This window comes from Microtus oregoni, unplaced genomic scaffold, assembly GCF_018167655.1.
Source record: "Microtus oregoni isolate MIOR12 unplaced genomic scaffold, Mior012 000000F_ref0000247, whole genome shotgun sequence".
Lineage (NCBI taxonomy): Eukaryota > Metazoa > Chordata > Mammalia > Rodentia > Cricetidae > Microtus > Microtus oregoni.
The window spans coordinates 14,254,466-14,271,637 of NW_024543059.1; the positions used below are offsets into that span (position 1 = coordinate 14,254,466).

The 17,172-nt window shown below is 46.3% G+C and overlaps 1 long non-coding RNA gene across 1 annotated transcript in view; it reads left to right on the forward strand.

Moving 5' to 3' along the window:
• Window positions 1-15,922, forward strand: part of LOC121447900 — a 32,590-nt gene extending 16,668 nt beyond the window's left edge. Inside the window, exons 3-4 of the long non-coding RNA XR_005974314.1 lie at window positions 13,818-13,955; window positions 15,837-15,922. This is a non-coding gene — a long non-coding RNA (uncharacterized LOC121447900). The remainder of the gene's footprint in view (window positions 1-13,817; window positions 13,956-15,836) is intronic.
• The last annotated feature ends 1,250 nt before the right edge of the window (window positions 15,923-17,172 follow it).

Consider the following 17,172-nt stretch of genomic DNA (forward strand, 5'->3'; position numbering starts at 1 on the left):
AAAACCCTTATTTACTGTGTATGTTCATTTGCTTTTGTGAGTATGTGTGCCACATGTGTGTAGGAGCCCAAGAAGGCCAGAAGAGGGCAGAAGAGCCTTCGGAATTGGAGTTACTGGTAGTTCATGGAAGCTAAAAGCTGAACCCAGTTCTCTGTAAGAGTGGTGAAGCACTCTTAATCACTGAACTATCTCTTCAGTCCACTTCTTTTTTGTTTGTTTGCTTTTTGAGATGGTTTCTCTGTGTAGCCCTAGCTGTCCTGGCACTCACTCTGTAGACCAGGCTGGCCTTGAACTTGCAGAGATCCACCGGTTTCTGCCTCCTGAGTGCAGGGTTAAAGGCGTGCCCCTCCCCCCTGGCCAGTCCCACTTCTTTATTTTTCTCAACAGGGGCCTAATGTAGCTCAGGCTGGACCTGAGTACTGACCCTACTGCCTCTATCTCCCAAGTGCTAGAATCCTAATTACACACACACCACCATGCTCAGAAGTAAAAAACAAAAAAGAAAAAAGTGCAATAATTTCTAGTAGGATTGGTGGGAACTAACTCCCCCATACCCTGTTGGTGGCAGCAGTGATCCTCAGAAGATGATCTAGCCCTTCTCTTGCTAGGAGTCTGTCTTACATTCAGAATCATAAAAATGCAGACAGGCATGAGAATGTTTATCACAGCAGCACCCGCAACAACAACGAATTGAAATAGTCTAAGGGTTTAGATGGAGATCTATTTACAAGATACAGCTGGACTTTGTACCCCAGAATTCTATCCAGCCATTCTTGTAGCCTTGAATTTATTATTATTATTAGCATGTATCTATGTGAGAGGATACATGCAATACCACGTGTGTGGAGGTCAGAGGATGTCTTTCAGAAATTGGTTTTCTTCTCCCAGTCATCAGGCTTGGTGGCAAGGGTTTTTGCCAATTGAACCATCTCCTCCACCCAATCCAAAATAAATGAAACGAGAAACTAACTTTATCCTTCAAGGACTGGATTAGTCAATTAACTTTATTAAAGCTGTCCCTGCTCCAGGTTTTTTAGAGCCGCGGACCCAAGTAATTCCCCAGAGAGACCTTGGGTCTGTCACACCTACTGAAGGAAAGAAAACCTACTACTCTCCAAGCGGTAGACTGTTTCTGTCATTACTCTTGACCACCACTAGGTGTCACTCTCTGATGGCCCTGCAAATTCTCCCCAGAAGATCCCACTTTCTACCAGCTACCAGAGTCCCTTTCGTGGTCCAGACATCGAACAACTTTCATTTCCAGATGTTTTCCATCCACAAATAGAATTTTATCGATTTGACTTTTCTTCCGGACCAAAGAGATACAAAATACAAAGATCGACGACCCTCAAGGGTTGACTGGTCCGTTTCTGAGACACGGTCTCTTGTGCCCCAGGATGGTCTGGAACCTGGGTATGTACCTGAGGATGACCTTCGTTTTGATCTTCCCGCGAACGAGGATTGTAGGTGGGTCACCAAGCCTGTAAGCCCCACCGTGATTTCTTATTTTATTTTTGAGTTTGGACAGTCTTACTCTGTAAGCCCAGGCTAGCTTCCAGTTTGTAATGATCCTCTTGTCCATCAAGCCAGACACTCAGTCCAAATGCGATTTCTAGTACCATGTTGGCATCCCTGTTTTATTTGTCCCCCATACAAAATATTGGTTACTGGTCCCCACTTTCCCTGACAATAAACTTGATAGCCAACAAAGGAAACACCCCCCCCCCAACAGCTAATTCTGTTTATTTCCCAGAGGACTGGGACCCTGTGGGAGTCAGTCTCCAGAGATTTTGGGGAGGGGGGGCGCTCTAGTAGAATAGTAGAAATACAACCCACAAAGTTTATGTCTTCAGCTACAAATAGCTAAAGGGAACATACATTTTTATATGGCTATAAATATCACATACAAAAGTCCATATCATGATTTGATTTATTCTTTTCTGTTTTTAAAGTTCAGGCAATTGAGACCTGGTTGTTGTAAATGCCAGACATACACTTAACCACTGAGCAACACTCAACTCCTGATTCTGTGTGTGCACATGTGTGTGTGTTTGTGTGTATATGTGTTTATGTGTATGTGTGTGCTTATGTGTGTACATGTGTATGTGTGTACATATGTGTTTGTGTGTGTGTTTATGTGTATGTGTGTTTATGTATATGTGTGTATGTGTGTGCTTGTGTGTGTTTGTGTGTGTGTTTATGTGTATGTGTGTGCTTATGTGTGTACTTGTGTATGTGTATATGTGTGTTTGTGTGTGTGCGTGTGCGTGTGTGTGTGCACACATGCAATGGAGAGTGTGTAGAAGTCAGAGGACAATTTTCAGAAGTGAGTTCTTTACATCCACAACGTGGGTCCTAGGGATGGAACTCAGGTTACTGGACTTGGCAGCAGGAACCTTTACCGGCTGAACCATCACACCAGTCCTACTTTGTCAATTTCTATTACCTTGCCAGATTGATCTTTTGTTTGGTTTGGCTTTGTTTTTGAGATAAGATGTCATTCTGTACTTCAAGCTGGACTTAAACTCATTATGAAGCCCAAACTGGCTTCAAACTTTCAATCCTCCTGCCTCAGCCTCCTAAGTGATTGGATTAATAAGACCCATATCTCCACACCTGACTCTTACAGGTTATTCATATCTTCATATTTCCTGAATATTTCCTATGGAAGAAGTAGTATTGGAATTATTGAGTCAAAACCACCTGTAAGTCCTTTTCTGCATGCTGCACGACACTAGAGAGCTTGCAGGATTGTGGACAAACAGCTTATAGGATGGTGCTTACCTTCCTGCAGTGGGGGAACAGCAAGAATCCCAGTGCCTGAGGCAGAAGGAAAGTCTCACCATGTAGCCCAGGTTAGCCTTAAACCCTCTGTAATTCAGGCTAACCTCATGGCCGTAATCAATACTCTTGCCTCCACTACTCAGTGGTTAAATTAGAGGCGAGTTCTGCAGTACCCATCTAATGTATTCATTTATTTAGGTCCCCCCATCTACTTTTATATATTAACTTTCTGCTAATTTAAATCCGTGTGGGGTACAGCATCAAACAGGTTCTGGACCAAGTGGCCTGTGCCGGAAGGTTGCTTTGGAATTTGACACAAACCAGACCAATGATTCCACAGACCTGAGTTACTTTGGTTTTGTTTGGTTTGCTTCCAGGAGTCACCTTTGTTGTTGTTGTTGCTTTTTAGACAGGGTTTCATTATGTAGGTCTAGCTGGGCTGGCATTCAATAAGTAGACTAGACTGGACTCAAACGGGAGGTTCACCTGCCTCTGCCTCCCTAGCGCTGGGCTAGAGAAAAACCTCAGTCGCTAAAGGCTAAGGCTCACAACTCAGAGCGCAGGGCTGTTTTTGGCTTTATATATATAAGCATATATGTACGATTTGGTTTCTTCTCGGGCATAAACAGCACCAGAAGCTGAGTCAGGAGGAGTCTGGGTTTCAGGCCAGCCTCAGGTACATTGTGAGACAGTGTCTCACAGTAGAATAAAACAAACAGCTAAAATTGCCTTGGGAAAGAAGGGGCTGGACTTTTACCGTCAAGCACGAGGATCTGAGTTGGGATCCAGCACCTGTGTAAAAACCTAGCTATAGTGATACACCTGCAGTCCCGGCATGCAGGTTAGACAAGCAGACCCCTGGGACCTGCTGGTCAGTCAGTCTCACCAGTTTTGAGGTCTGGGTTCAGTGAGAAACCCTGTCTCAAAAGATAGGATGGTGGTGGCACGTGCCTTTAACCCAGCACTTGGGAGACAGAGGCAGGTGAATCTCTGTGAGTTGGAAGCCAGCTGGGTCTACAAGAGCTAGTTCCAGGACAGGCACCAAAGCTACAGAAGCTACACAGAGAAACACTGCCTCGAAGGAAAAAAAAAAAGGAAAGAAAAGAAAAAGAGTTAGATGGAGAGCAATAGACGTTTGACCTCTGTGCAAGCGTGCGTGCGTGAGTGCATGTGTGCATGCGCATGCGCACATGCACAAGCATGAGTATCTGAATACACAAAACAAAGAAAGTCATACACATTCCAAGTTTCCAACTAGACAAGGTGCGGCCTTTCTATTTCCACGAATTCTAGTTTCTATTCTGTTCCCCCTACACACCTTTCCCCTAGCCTCTTTTGAGCAGCCAGGGTGCAGTTGGAAGATTCCCTGTGTTCAGGCACTAAGTTCCAAACCAACAACCGGGATGTCTGTGGAAGTAATATCCCAGTGACATAGACACTCTTATGCACATATTAGGACATTGGACACGTCTCCAGGAGGAAGAGGCAGGAAAAGAATCTGCCTTGGGTTGGGTATCCTAAGGCACTGGTCCCTGCACGTCTTTCCCTTGTAATTCTCCTCCTCACTCCCCAGGCCAGTCAGCGGGGAGGAAAGAGACAGGAACTAGATGGAGCTGTCTATGCTGGTCACAGCTCTCTGGCTGAGCACACAGAGCTTGTCAACCAGCCTGAAAACTGCAGAAGTAGAGGGTGGGGAATCCCCTGCTTGGAGAACGAAACTGGTGGCTTAGAAGGGGAAACAGGGAAATCTGGCCGACTGGCAGGAGCAAAGCTGAAGAACAAACTTTGAAGTTCAGCGGTGAAGTGAAGGGAAAAGAGAACACGGAAGACTGTGGCAAGCACAGGGTGTCCCCAGGTGTTGTAAGGGCAAGGGACAGCTGTTCTGAGGCTAAAGCTCGCTCAAGTTAAGGTGATTAACATCCCAATCTCCCCACAGTACTGAAATTCTATCAGTCAGTCTTCACAGCTTCTCTTTGGGAGTTTTCTTTTTTCCTCTTTTCTTTCTTTTTATTTATTTTTTAAAATATGAGAAACTATTATTTTGTTTGTTTATTTTTTGAGACAGGGTTTCTCTGTGTAGCTTTGGAGCTTGTCCTGGAACTAGCTCTTGTAGACCAGGCTGGCCTTGAACTCACAGAGATCTGCCTGCCTCTGCCTCCCGAGTGCCGGGATTAAAGGCGTGCGCCACCATCGCCCAGCTTTTTGGGGAGTTTTCATCCACATTTTGTATGTATGAGGGAACACATATTATTTATTAAATATTTTAGGTCCCTCATAGCTAGAAGCCTTTCCTCGGATGTGATAGAGATGAGGGTGCCACCGTGTTAACCCATGATGATCAAGGACAAAGCCTCTGAAAATGTAAGCCGCCACAATGAAATGCTTTTCCTTTATAAGAATCGAGTCATGGTGTCTTTGCCCAGCAATAGAAACCCTAACTGAGTCAGAACTTGGTACCAGAAGTGGGGTGTTGCTGCAAAAGGCCTGACCATGCTGTTGTTTGGAGGAATTTGGACTTGGGAGTTCAGGTTAGGAAAGAGTGGAATGCTTTAAGCGCTATGTAACGGACCATATCAGTAGGAGCAGGAAGGACATGGCACCAACACTGCCTGGCAGCCCTAAGTTTCTTTTTTCATTTGTTTGTTTTTGTTTTTTGTTTTTGGTTTTTTGAGACAGGGTTTCTTTGTAGCTTTGGTGCCAGTCCTGGAACTAGCTCTTGTAGACCAGGCTGGCCTAGAACTCACAGAGATCTGTCTGCCTCTGCCTCCTGAGTGCTGGGATTAAAGGCGTGTGCCACCACCGCCCGGCTATATTGTATATTTTTAAGAATGTTCATCTCTGTTTTTAGCTATAATGATACTAAAGCCTTAAATGCCAAACTTTATCCTGCTCCAGACACTTTAGCCTACCTTGATGCCTCAAAAACACTAATAAAAAGTAGGCAGGCAGTGATGGCACACGCCTTTAACCCCAGCGCTCAGAGGCAGGCAGATTTCTCTGAGTTTGAGGCCAGCCTGGTCTACAGAGCAAGTTCCAGGACAGCCAAGGATACACAGAGAAACTCTGTCTCAGAAAACAAACAAACAAACAAAACCCAGAAAATACTTAGGATTTTCACTCATGTAGTCCTAGTTAGAGCAAGGAGCTTGAAAAAATTCTGCTTGTTTATTTTTGTTTTTAGAGCAGTAGTGGTCAAACTATATTTAAAATGTTTGTATTTATCTATACACCCATATATACACAAGATGTATCTCAAAGCACAGACATAAGTTATCCTTTTACTCTTTGGAATTAAGAGTTTAGTATCTCAAGGGAGGACATTTGTCTAGAAGGAGAAACATATCTTGCAGTAGAGATGAGTGAGTGATCATCTTTTTCTCCTTCCTTCCTTCCTTCCTTCCTTCCTTTTTTTTTTTTTTTTTGTTGTTGGTGTAACAGTCCTAGCTGTCCCAGGACTCAGTTTGTAGACTAGGCTGACCTCAAACTCACAGAGAGCCTCTGCCTCCCAGGTGCTGGGATTAAAGGGGTGTGCCATCACACTCTACTTAAAATCAGATTTAATTTTTTTTTAAGATTTATTTATTTATTATGTATACAGTGTTCTGTCTGCATGTATGTTTTAGGCCAGAAGAGGGCGCCAGATCTCATTACAGATGGTTGTGAGCCATCATGTGGTTGCTGGGAATTGAACCCAGAGCGTCTGGAAGAGCAGCCAGTGCTCTTAACCTCTGTGCCATCTCTCCATTCCCTTATCGCTATTTCTTTAAGCTGTGAATAAGGTTTAGTAACACAAGAGGTCAAAAGGGGAAGTTTGTCCCACAGACTGAAGGTAATTAATTCCCCCTCTTTTAATAATCTCTCTCTCAATAACTGAGGGAAGAGAGATTTTTTTTTGGTTGGATTTGGTTTTAATTGTATCCCAGACTGCATTCTAGCAGGTAATTTAGAGGTCACAACTTGTGCTAAGTCAGGTCTGGACATCTTTCCACACACAAGCCAAAAAAAACAAAACCCAAATTCAAAGTAAAAAGCAGAAAAAAAGATTTATTCAATGTGTTCGTTCACACTAGAAAGTGGGGACAAAGGCCCAGCAATCCCCTGTAGTCCACCTGAGGGTCCTGAGGTAAGAAAAGTTAAATAGAGGGCCAAGGGTATGCACACCCAAGCAGTCCTGGTGGAGAGACAGTTATACCACCAGCGTCATCATCTGGGTTTTAGGCTCATCCTGTGAGGTGGGTTTGAGAGGTCCCTACAGCTATCTGAAATCTCTTTCAGAAAGACAAGTTTACTCTGCGGCTGGCCTCCTTTCCTTTTCCCAGGAGGAGATTCCTGGGGACTCCATTATCCTTAGGGCGCACCTGACAGCCAGATGGAGAGACCCGGGAGTCTCTTTATTTTTTTTTTTAAAGATTTATTTATTTATTAAGCATACAATGTACAATGCACCAGGTCTCATTACAGATGGCTGTGAGCCACCATGTGGTTGCTGGGAATTGAACTCAGGACCTCTGGAAGAGCAGCCAGTGCTCTTACCCTCTGAGCCATCTCTCCAGCCCCCTGGGAGTCTCTTTAGAATCTTATCTGCCGGACTGTACAGGATTGAGGGCATTGGGTTTTACAAAGACGTTCCCCTGAAGCGCCTTGCACCACGTGTGATCCACGTGATAGGCGGTGTTGGAGTGCGGATGTGAGGGAGGCGGGCAGAGAGATGAAAGGAATAGAGGCAAGAGAGGGAAGAAGAGGAGAAAAGGAGCGAGCTGTGCCTGGCGGGCCCTTTTAAGGGGTGTACACATGTCCCGTAGCTGACGGTTGAAAGGCACCAGGTGACAGGCGATGACGTAACCACTCTGGCGGCAGAGGCAGGCTGCTGAGGTGGCAGAAATTGATACCTAGACTCGTCTGTTCTAAGCTCCTGGTGGGGTATGCCAGTCAGACCCTGTAACAGATAGGGACTGAAGGATGCTGGGAGAACCCGGCAGCCAGGTCTGCTTTGATATGATAGCTAGGCCCCTCAGTCATCTGTTCCAGGGTCTGAGAGGCAACAGTGAGCTTGGGGTCTGATTGAGAAACCCTGCTTCAAAAAAATAAGGGAAGAAGAGATGCAGGAAGACTCCTGACATCAACCCATGCATGTGCAGACACACCTGATCATATGTGTGCAGACACACCTGAACATGTGTGTGCAGACATGCCTGAACATGAATGTGTACATGCACAAAGAGAAAAAGACAAGGTAGTGCTGTCAAGATTGCTCTGCAGGTATGGGCACATGCCACCAACCCTAGACCCACATGATGGAAGGAAAGAACATTTGTGTCTCTCAAAACAAAACAAAAACCAGCCCCTCCCCACCCCACCATCAGCTGTTTAGAGAGAATTGTTTTCATAAGCTGTTTATATCAAAGATTTTAACATGTTATTGCCATTTCAGTTCTTTTTATTTTTTTTAAATATTTATTTATTATGTATACAATATTGTCTGTGTGTGTATCTGCAGGCCAGAAGAGGGCACCAGACCCCATTACAGATGGTTGTGAGCCACCATGTGGTTGCTGGGAATTGAACTCAGGACCTTTGGAAGAGCAGACAATGCTCTTAACCACTGAGCCATCTCTCCAGCCCCTCAGTTCTTTTTAAATTCTTTTATGTGCTAAAATTATTTTTTGGCATGCTCAGTTAAAATGCATTCATGGAGCTGGAGAGGTGGCTCAGCAGTTAAGAGCACTTGCTGCTTTTCCAAAGGACCCAGGTTCAATTCCCAGCAACCACATGGTAGCTAACTCCTACTCCAGAGGATTCAACACCCTCATGCACACATATCTGCCGGCAAAACACGAATGCACATAAAAGGCATTTACTCACATATGAGTACATGCACGCACACACAAACAACAATAAAATATAAGAAGGGGGCGGAGATCCATAACAAGGAAAAACCAGAGAATCCAATTCCCATTTTGTTTTTTTTTTTTTTTTTTTTTTTTTTTGGTTTTTCGAGACAGGGTTTCTCTGCGGTTTTGGAACCTGTCCTGGAACTAGCTCTTGTAGACCAGGCTGGTCTAGAACTCACAGAGATCCGCCTGCCTCTGCCTCCCAAGTGCTGGGATTAAAGGCGTGCGCCACCACCGCCCGGCTATATATATTACCTAAGTAAACCAATTCCCATTTTGATTATAGCAACTTCTTACAACTAACAGGACAGTGTATTGTTTCTTCCGGGAATTGCTGCTTTAAATGTGTGCTAAGGTCAAGTCTGGGCTGTGAAACAAAAGTTCTTTCATGTACTCACGATGACTAATGGCTTAGAGAAGGCAGAACTGAAGGCTAAAGATTAACAGCACATCGGCCTGACAAAAGAGATGGAGCCCAGAGCCTGTGCACAGGAGCCGGGCTGCTCCAGTCTAGACTGGTCGGGATCCGTCATTATGTTCCTAAATAAGTTGTTGAAGCGAATTACTAAGTAATATTCATAACATGAGTCTACTCTCATTTTCAATTTTTTTTTGTTTGTTTTTCAAGACAGGGTTTCTCTGTGGCTTTGGAGCCTGTCCTGGAACTAGCTCTTGTAGACCAGGCTAGTCTCGAACTCACAGAGATCCGCCTGCCTCTGCCTCCCGAGTTACTCTCATTTTCAAATGTGTATATTTAATCCAATGCTATAGCTTTGTGTCTACTTTGATATCTTAAATTTCCAAGCTCCAAAATAGAGATTTAAGGGCCTCAGTCCCCCACCCAGGTTATATCATTTGGTTTTTATTGTTCTCAGTTCCCCCACTCAAAAGTCCGGGGAATTTATTTTGAATCATTCCCTATGACTGTAATGTAAAAGGTTCTTTGTAAATATACTGCTGTTGACCAGGCATGGTGGCACCCATCTTTAATCCCAGTACTCTGGAGGCAGAGGAAGGCAAGAGGAGCTCTGTGAGTTCAAGGGCAGCCTGGTCCACATACCAGGCAGGCTAGCGGGGCTACAGAGTGAGACTCTCTCTCAAACAATAGCAAGAACTAGGATATTCCTTCCTTAGAGCCCCCACTGTCAGTTCCTTCTCATGTTCTCCTAATGAATGTGTATCCACACACACAAAACCAAAACCAGACAGGCAGACTGGGAAGATATCTCACTGGAGAGGCACTTGACATGCAAAGGTGTGGGTGAAGTTTCAACCTGTGCAACCCATATAAACCGTGCACAGGCTTGCCGGCCTCCTGTAATCCCAGCACTTGGGAGGCAGAGGGTAAACTTTCTAGGTAGAGCAGCTGGGATTTGCTGGAGAGACCAGGTTCAACTGGAGACCCTGCCTTAACAGAGAGTGACTGAGGAGGGTACGAGATGTAAGGCGGCCCTTCACGGCCAGACAGTGCTTCCACACAAATGTAAACATGAAAAGAAAGAAAGAGAAGAACCCAGCAGTGGTGGCGCACGCCTTTAAATCCCAGGATTTGGGAGGCAGAGCCAGACAGATCTCTGTGAGTTTGAGGCCAGCCTCATCTAAAGATCGAGTTCCAGGACAACCAAAACCGAGAGAGAGAGAGAGAGAGAGAGAGAGAGAGAGAGAGAGAGAGAGAGACAGAAAGAAAGAGAGAGACGAGAGAGAGACAGAGAGAGAAATTACTGAAAGTGAAAGTGTCCAGCCAAGACTGGAGGTAATACAGCACTTGGCCAAGCACAAGAAACCTTGGGTTTGGTCCTGAATATTTGAGGGAGGGGAGGATGAATAACGTGAGGTTTATCTGTGTTGTTGCTTGTAAGGAAACTCACCTGGTCACTTGTGTAACATTAAATTTGAGAAACACCACATCCTTGGCTATGACTGCAGGGTCTTTCTTCCCTTCCCTCACAGGGAAAAACTCTCCCCTTCTGGGAACCCCCAGCCCTGTCACATTTCTCTAAGCAAGAACCACATCCCCCGTGTCCCATCCCCCATCTCCAGCCACTTCCTCCTCCTAGTCCTCCGCCAGGGCGTGGTCCCCCTGGCAGTGCCACCACTTGTGACTGGGTACAAAAGGAATGCTCTTCCTCAGGTTCTGGCTTGCATGGTGTCACCTGCCAGAGCTACTCCAGCCTCTGTTCTTTGCTGTCGGTGGGATGGCAGAAGGAAGCGGCCAGACAGCGGACTATCCTGATATTGGACCTCTCTCTGCTTCCCAGGCCTTCCAGCTACCAAAACTTCCCTCTTGGCTCCCCAGCTTTTTCTTCCCCCCAAACCGGATGTGAAGTTTATAATTGAATACAATTTGGTGTGGTATAGGACCCAGTGCACCGCCACACCCACCATTTCTCAGGGGGTGATTGGGAATATTTATTTATATTTATGACTTCTAGCCATCAGGAATGAGCCACCTCTCAGCTGCCATTATCTTCAAATTCATCAGCATTAAATGCGGTGAAGCCTCGCTTCTTTGAGATGTGGATCATCTTGTGGCCGGGGACCCTGAACTTGGCAGGGTCTCAGTCACATGTTCCTTATTCTGCAGCTTGGTGAGGATGGACATGATGACTTGGCCAATACAAACCCTGGCCACTGTGCCCAGGGGCTTCCCAAAGGCTGTCCACTCTGAAGGCCAGGCTGGAGCCTGTCAGCCCCACACAGGACATCTTGCTGATGCAGAAAGAGAAAAGGGAACGTCCGCATTGGAATGTGAAAGCCATTTTCCCACAACTCTTCACGATGTATTTGTTGGCACAAACACAGGTGGGTGGACTCAGGGGCTTTGAAGGAGAGTTGCTTACAAGCACCTGACACCATGTGGTCATATCATAGGAACTCATCAGCTTTTACCTTCTTCAGTTCCAAGTCAGAGGTTCACATCTTGGCATGGGGAAGGCCTCGGCAGAAGCGAGATGTGGATCCTGCTTGTTCTTGTGGTGTTTGTAAACCAGATCACTCAAGACTTTGGAGCACGTGAAAGCCACCACGTGAAAGCCACCCTGTGAAGAGAACCCGGGGCCCGCCCTCTGCAGAGACAATACCCCTGCAGCTCTACTCCGCCCTTTTTTTTTTTTTTTTTCCGAGACAGGGTTTCTCTGTGGCTTTGGAGCCTGTCCTGGAACTAGCTCTGTAGACCAGGCTGGTCTCGAACTCACAGAGATCCGCCTGCCTCTGCCTCCCGAGTGCTGGGATTAAAGGCATGCACCACCATCGCCCGGTTTACTCCGCCCCTTTAAACAGCTCAGAACGCAAACAAAATTTAGGAATCCCTTAGAGGCACACACCTGTTATCCCAGCACTCAAAACTGAGGCAGGAGGATTGTGAGTACCAGGCCAGCATGGGCTACACCCTGTCTCACAACGAACAAAAACCCACAAGACTATACACAAGCAAGTTTGTGGCGAGCCAAGGACAACCTCAGCTGTCATCCTCAGGAAGTGGTCTGTCCCCGTGAGAGGCTCTCTGCTGGCCGGGAGCTCATCAATGAACTCTGGGCATGGGGGCAGGGTGACTAAAAGCCAGCCCCTGGTGCCCTGCATCTACAAGTGGGTTCTGTGGCATTACACTCAGCAAGGTAAGCTCGTTGCCAATGGCGGCGCCAACTCCTGAGCACCGACTCCTGAGCCCCAAGCTTTCTCTTTGTTTCTTGGTTTTGCGATGACATGGTGGTAGTGGTGTCTCCTGCAGCCCAGAAGGGCCCCCAAAGTTATATCCAGAAGATGATGACCTTAAACTCCTGATCCTCCTACCTCTATTTCCCTGGCTTACTCCACTCTGCTTTGCCCTCTGTACAACTGTTCCTATTGCAGAGGTTCTCAACCTTCCTAATGCCATCCATGACCCTTTAATACAGTTCCTCATGGTGCGGTGACCCCGCAATCATAAAATTATTTTCGTTGCTACTTCGTAACCGTAATTTGGCTACTGTTATGAATCGTAATGTAAATATCTGTGTTTTCCAATAACCTTAGGCAACCACTGTGAAAAGATTGTTTGACCCCCCGCAAGGGGTCACGCAACCAACCCTCAGGTTGAGAATCGCTGTTCTATTACAAAAAGAGATGCGACAGGGGAGGGGGAGAAGGGTGGGAGGAGGGGGAGAAGGGTGGGAGGAGGGGGAAGGAAATGGGAGGCTGGGAGGAGGTGGAAACTTGTTTTTTTTTTTTCTCCTTTTCTCAATAAAAAAAAAATGGAAAAAAAAAGAGATGCGACAATAGGGAGTTTTTGGTTCTCTTTTGTTCTTTTCCTAAATGAAGTATTTTTCCCATTTTTACTCACTTGTATTTATATTTTTATAAATATTATTATGTATTTATAAAAGTAAAATGTTCTTTTGGAAGCAATGAGAAACTTCCATGGGGAAGGGCTGTGGGTTCAGCCCGAGTCTTGAAATAGAGAATTGGTTGTCCTCTAAAAAGTCAATGTATGAGGTCACAGCATCGTCATCACAGGGCTCGCGGAGCACAGAGGAGTCTTTTATAAGCGACGTGGAGTTCAAGGGCAGGAAAGAAAGTTGGTTTTCGGCTCTTGGCAGGAGGTGGTGGGAAGCACCATAGAAATCTCCCCTCCCACCAGACAAAGGGTCCCTAACTCTGTTATCTGTAAACAGAAGCCTCCGTCTCCCTTCTTCTACTCCCTGACTCCAGGATCTTATTAAATTGTTCAAACTACCCTCAGACTTCTGAGCCCACCAACAATGCCTTCACCCTGGGGCCCCTGGGTCTATGTACCACCCAGACTCAGAGGGACAACCCCTACGAGCCCTAACTCCCCCACCCTCCTCCTTTGTGTGTGTTTGTATGTGTGGTATATGACAGTGTGTGGGTGGGCTTGCTCCTGCGGGGCCTGTGGAGGCCAGCAGCTGACATTTGATGTTTGAATGTCTACCGCAGTGGCTCACCACTCCATTCGCCCACCCCCACCCCTCCCACCCTCCCATCTCCCTCCCCTGCACAGGGTTTCTCTGTGTAGCTTTGGAACTTGTCCTGGAACTAGCTCTTGTAGACCAGGCTGGCCCCAAACTCACAGAGATCAGCCTGCCTCTGCCTTGTACTTTTTTCTCTCGCTTTTTTTGAAAAATAAATTTATTTACTTTTACTTAGGTGTGTGTGTGTGCCACATGTATACCTGTGCCTTTGAAGGCTAGAAGAGTGTGTTGGATCCCCTAGAGCTGGACTTACAGGAATTCTGAACTGCCTGATATGGAGGCTAGAACGGAACCCCCGTCCTCTGGAAGAGCAGTAAGTACTCTTACACGCTGAGCCTTCTCTCCAGCCCCATCATCATCACCTTGCTTTTTTAAGACAGGATCTCTCACTGAACCTGGAGTTCACTGATTCCTCTAGGTCTGTTGACCAGTGAGTCCCACCTTCCAGCACCGGGGAAACGAGCATTGTTGCCACCCCTGGTTTTACACAGGGGCTGGGGATCTGAACTCAGATCCTTAGGGTTGCACGGTAAGCGCTTTACCCACAAGCTGTCTTTGGAAGAGCAGTCAGGGGTCTTCACCTCTGAGCCATCTCCAACCCTTAGGGGATGTATGGAAGAAAACTTTCCATGATTATACTACTGTAATAATCTCTGTATGTACACTCTTCCAACACATGCACACACACACACACACACACACACACAACACACACACACACTTAAGCCTGAGCATTGGATGTTTTGTTTTGAATTTTACCCAGAAAGAAAAATTGGGCCTGGCCAGACGGCTCAGCAGGTGACTGCACTAGCCTAGCAAGCCCATTGACTTGAGTTTCACACCCAGAACACTCGTGGAGGAAAGAGAGCACCGACTCCTGTAAACTGTTTCCTCCCTCTCTCCCTCTCTCTGTCTCTCTCTCTTTCACAGACATACACACACAAAATAAAGAAATAATTTTCTATTTATAAAAAGAAGAAAGTACACAGGAGGCCTGGTCTGTAGAGCTAGTTCCGGAACAGCCAGGGCTACATAGAGAAACCCTGTCTCTCTGCATGACATATCTGTCTGTCTCTAATCAGCTGCGGTCTCCCACCTGCCAAGGGGACCCTCTGAGGCCTCTGGGGACCCCACTGAGGCTTTGGGTGACCCACTGCTGCCCTTCCGAGGCCGCAGGTGGCCTGCTGCTGCCCCTCGTGAGACTGTTGCCCTCAGGGGGCCGGTCCCCCACCGCCACGTGTTTATAAACAATAACATTGGTGCCTGACTCGGCCAGGCTCTCTCCACACGCTCCCTCCTGCTGAGGGGCAGGCTGGCTGAGGACTTGGAAGGACCTTGGACTCGGACCACTTGCCAACATCCTGTGCCTGCTCCATCACTACAAATGGGAAGGTTCCCTTCTCCAAGTCAGCTTTCGCTCACATTCACCTCTGGGTGCTTCCCATAGCTCAAAATGTGAGCGGACCACTTGGAAGTGGTCCTGTCACCGACTTTTTGTTTTTGACCACTTGGAAATGGTCCTCTTGCTGCCAACTCTGCTGTTCAGGTCACTAGGAGAAGTCCCCCCCCGCCCCCCCCAATTCCTGAGCCAACAAGGTCTTGAAATTGGCCAGCCTAATTTTCAACCCTCGTACTATTCCAGAAATGTCCAGTTAGTTGCCTTGAGTTTTGGTCATTGTGGAACAAACCCTCAAAAACTATCCATCCAACCTCCCCTGGTATGTCTTTTACAGACTCGAAACCCTCTGCCTTGCCGGGCGATGGTGGCGCACGCCTTTAATCCCAGCACTCGGGAGGCAGAGGCAGGCGGATCTCTGTGAGTTCGAGACCAGCCTGGTCTACAGAGCTAGTTCCAGGACAGGTCCAAAGCCACAGCGAAACCCTGTCTCGAAAAACCAAAAAAATAAAATAAAATAAAATAAAATAAACCCTCTGCCTTACTTACAGATTTGTAACCTTCCCCGCCTTTGCACTAACAAATGGCCTACGTACCCTTGGATAACAGCCCCTAAAGTGTGAGCTTTCTAATTTCCACCAGCAAACAGAACTCTGGTGTCCCGCCGGCCCTGCTTTTCCTTTCCCTGGGCAGCCCCATCCCCACCTGCCTCTAAGCGCTCTTTTTCTTGCTCATATTCCTTCTCTCTCCCCTACTCCTTCTGTTCTATCCCTGCCGCCGCTGCCGCTGGTCCCACAGAAGCCGGCAAGATTAGTCGGATCCACGAGGCAGCTGTTTCCGGTTCCAGCCCTTGCTCCCCGCCGTGGCTGGTGGTGTGGCGGCTCTGTGACACGGTGGCTCACAGTGCTAACTTTCCTCTCTCCTTGATGTATTAAAGAATATGTGAATGGTGTGGCCTCGCGGATGTAATTCTGTTTTAAATGTATGTTCTAAACGACCTCTATGTCTCTCTTGTTATTTATGTCTGTTTAAAATTCCCGCGGCTCTAAAAAAATGTGGTTTCTCCATACAACATGTGACCACTGCCATTTTGACTAATGTCAGGTGACCTCGCCACCATCTTGACTAAAGGCAGGTTAGGTGACCAATTCCCACCATCTTTACTGAGGTATTCTTTGCCTAGTCTCTAGGTTTACTTATGGTTTTTTTTGTCTTTAAATTCCTCTTACTGACTCTGTTACATGTGTGTTTTACACAGTGGCATGCTTTTGGTAAGGCCCACTAAAAGCACCCACTTCACCCAACTCCCATTTAATGTGTGTGTGCATACATGTGACTTAAGATAACTATGTATAAACATAAGTTGGCTTTAACTCTGTGTGTAGATGTGTATAAAACTTGGGTTTAACTGGGTATAAATGTACGTATATTTGCTGTTAAATGTTATAATTGTCTGTTCATTGTATCTTATTCCAGACTAAGAAAGCAATAAGTATCATATTTTAAATTGGTATGTACTTTTAAGTCTCTTACAAAAATACTGTATATATACTTCAACCCTGCTTTAAAATCTACTAAGCCGTTCTCCACTATTGTCAGTTCTTCTATTGCAAACAGTTTTTTCTTCCTTGTCTTTTACAAGAATAAATCTTACCTGTTAAGAGCCAGTATAGTCAAGCTTGGACCCAGATCTCCAGGCAGATCCTAGGCTGCAGACATAACTCACCTATACTCAATAAACAGCCCTCAACTGCTCAGAGATCTGGGGACTATGGCATTTAAAAGTTTATTAAAAGACTTTTCATAATGGAGAGACAGTTTGGCTCCTAGCAGCAGCACATTATTTCCTCCAAAGGAGACAGATGACAAATGGGCACAGAACAATGTCCATCTGCAATTCGCTTCATCGGGTGAAAGCGCTAACCACTGGGAAAAACTGCCTTTCATATAAACCGAAGATCTCCACACAGTGGACAGAATCACTGGAATTAACAGCCTAGATGCTCAGGTCAAGGTAGGCTTGTCTTCCTACAGATTTTCTAACATAGGATCTTCTGGAGTCTGGCAGGCCCTGCTTCTAACAATAAAAGCCAAATATGACCCTCAGCAACCATGGAGAACCCTGAGGATAAGC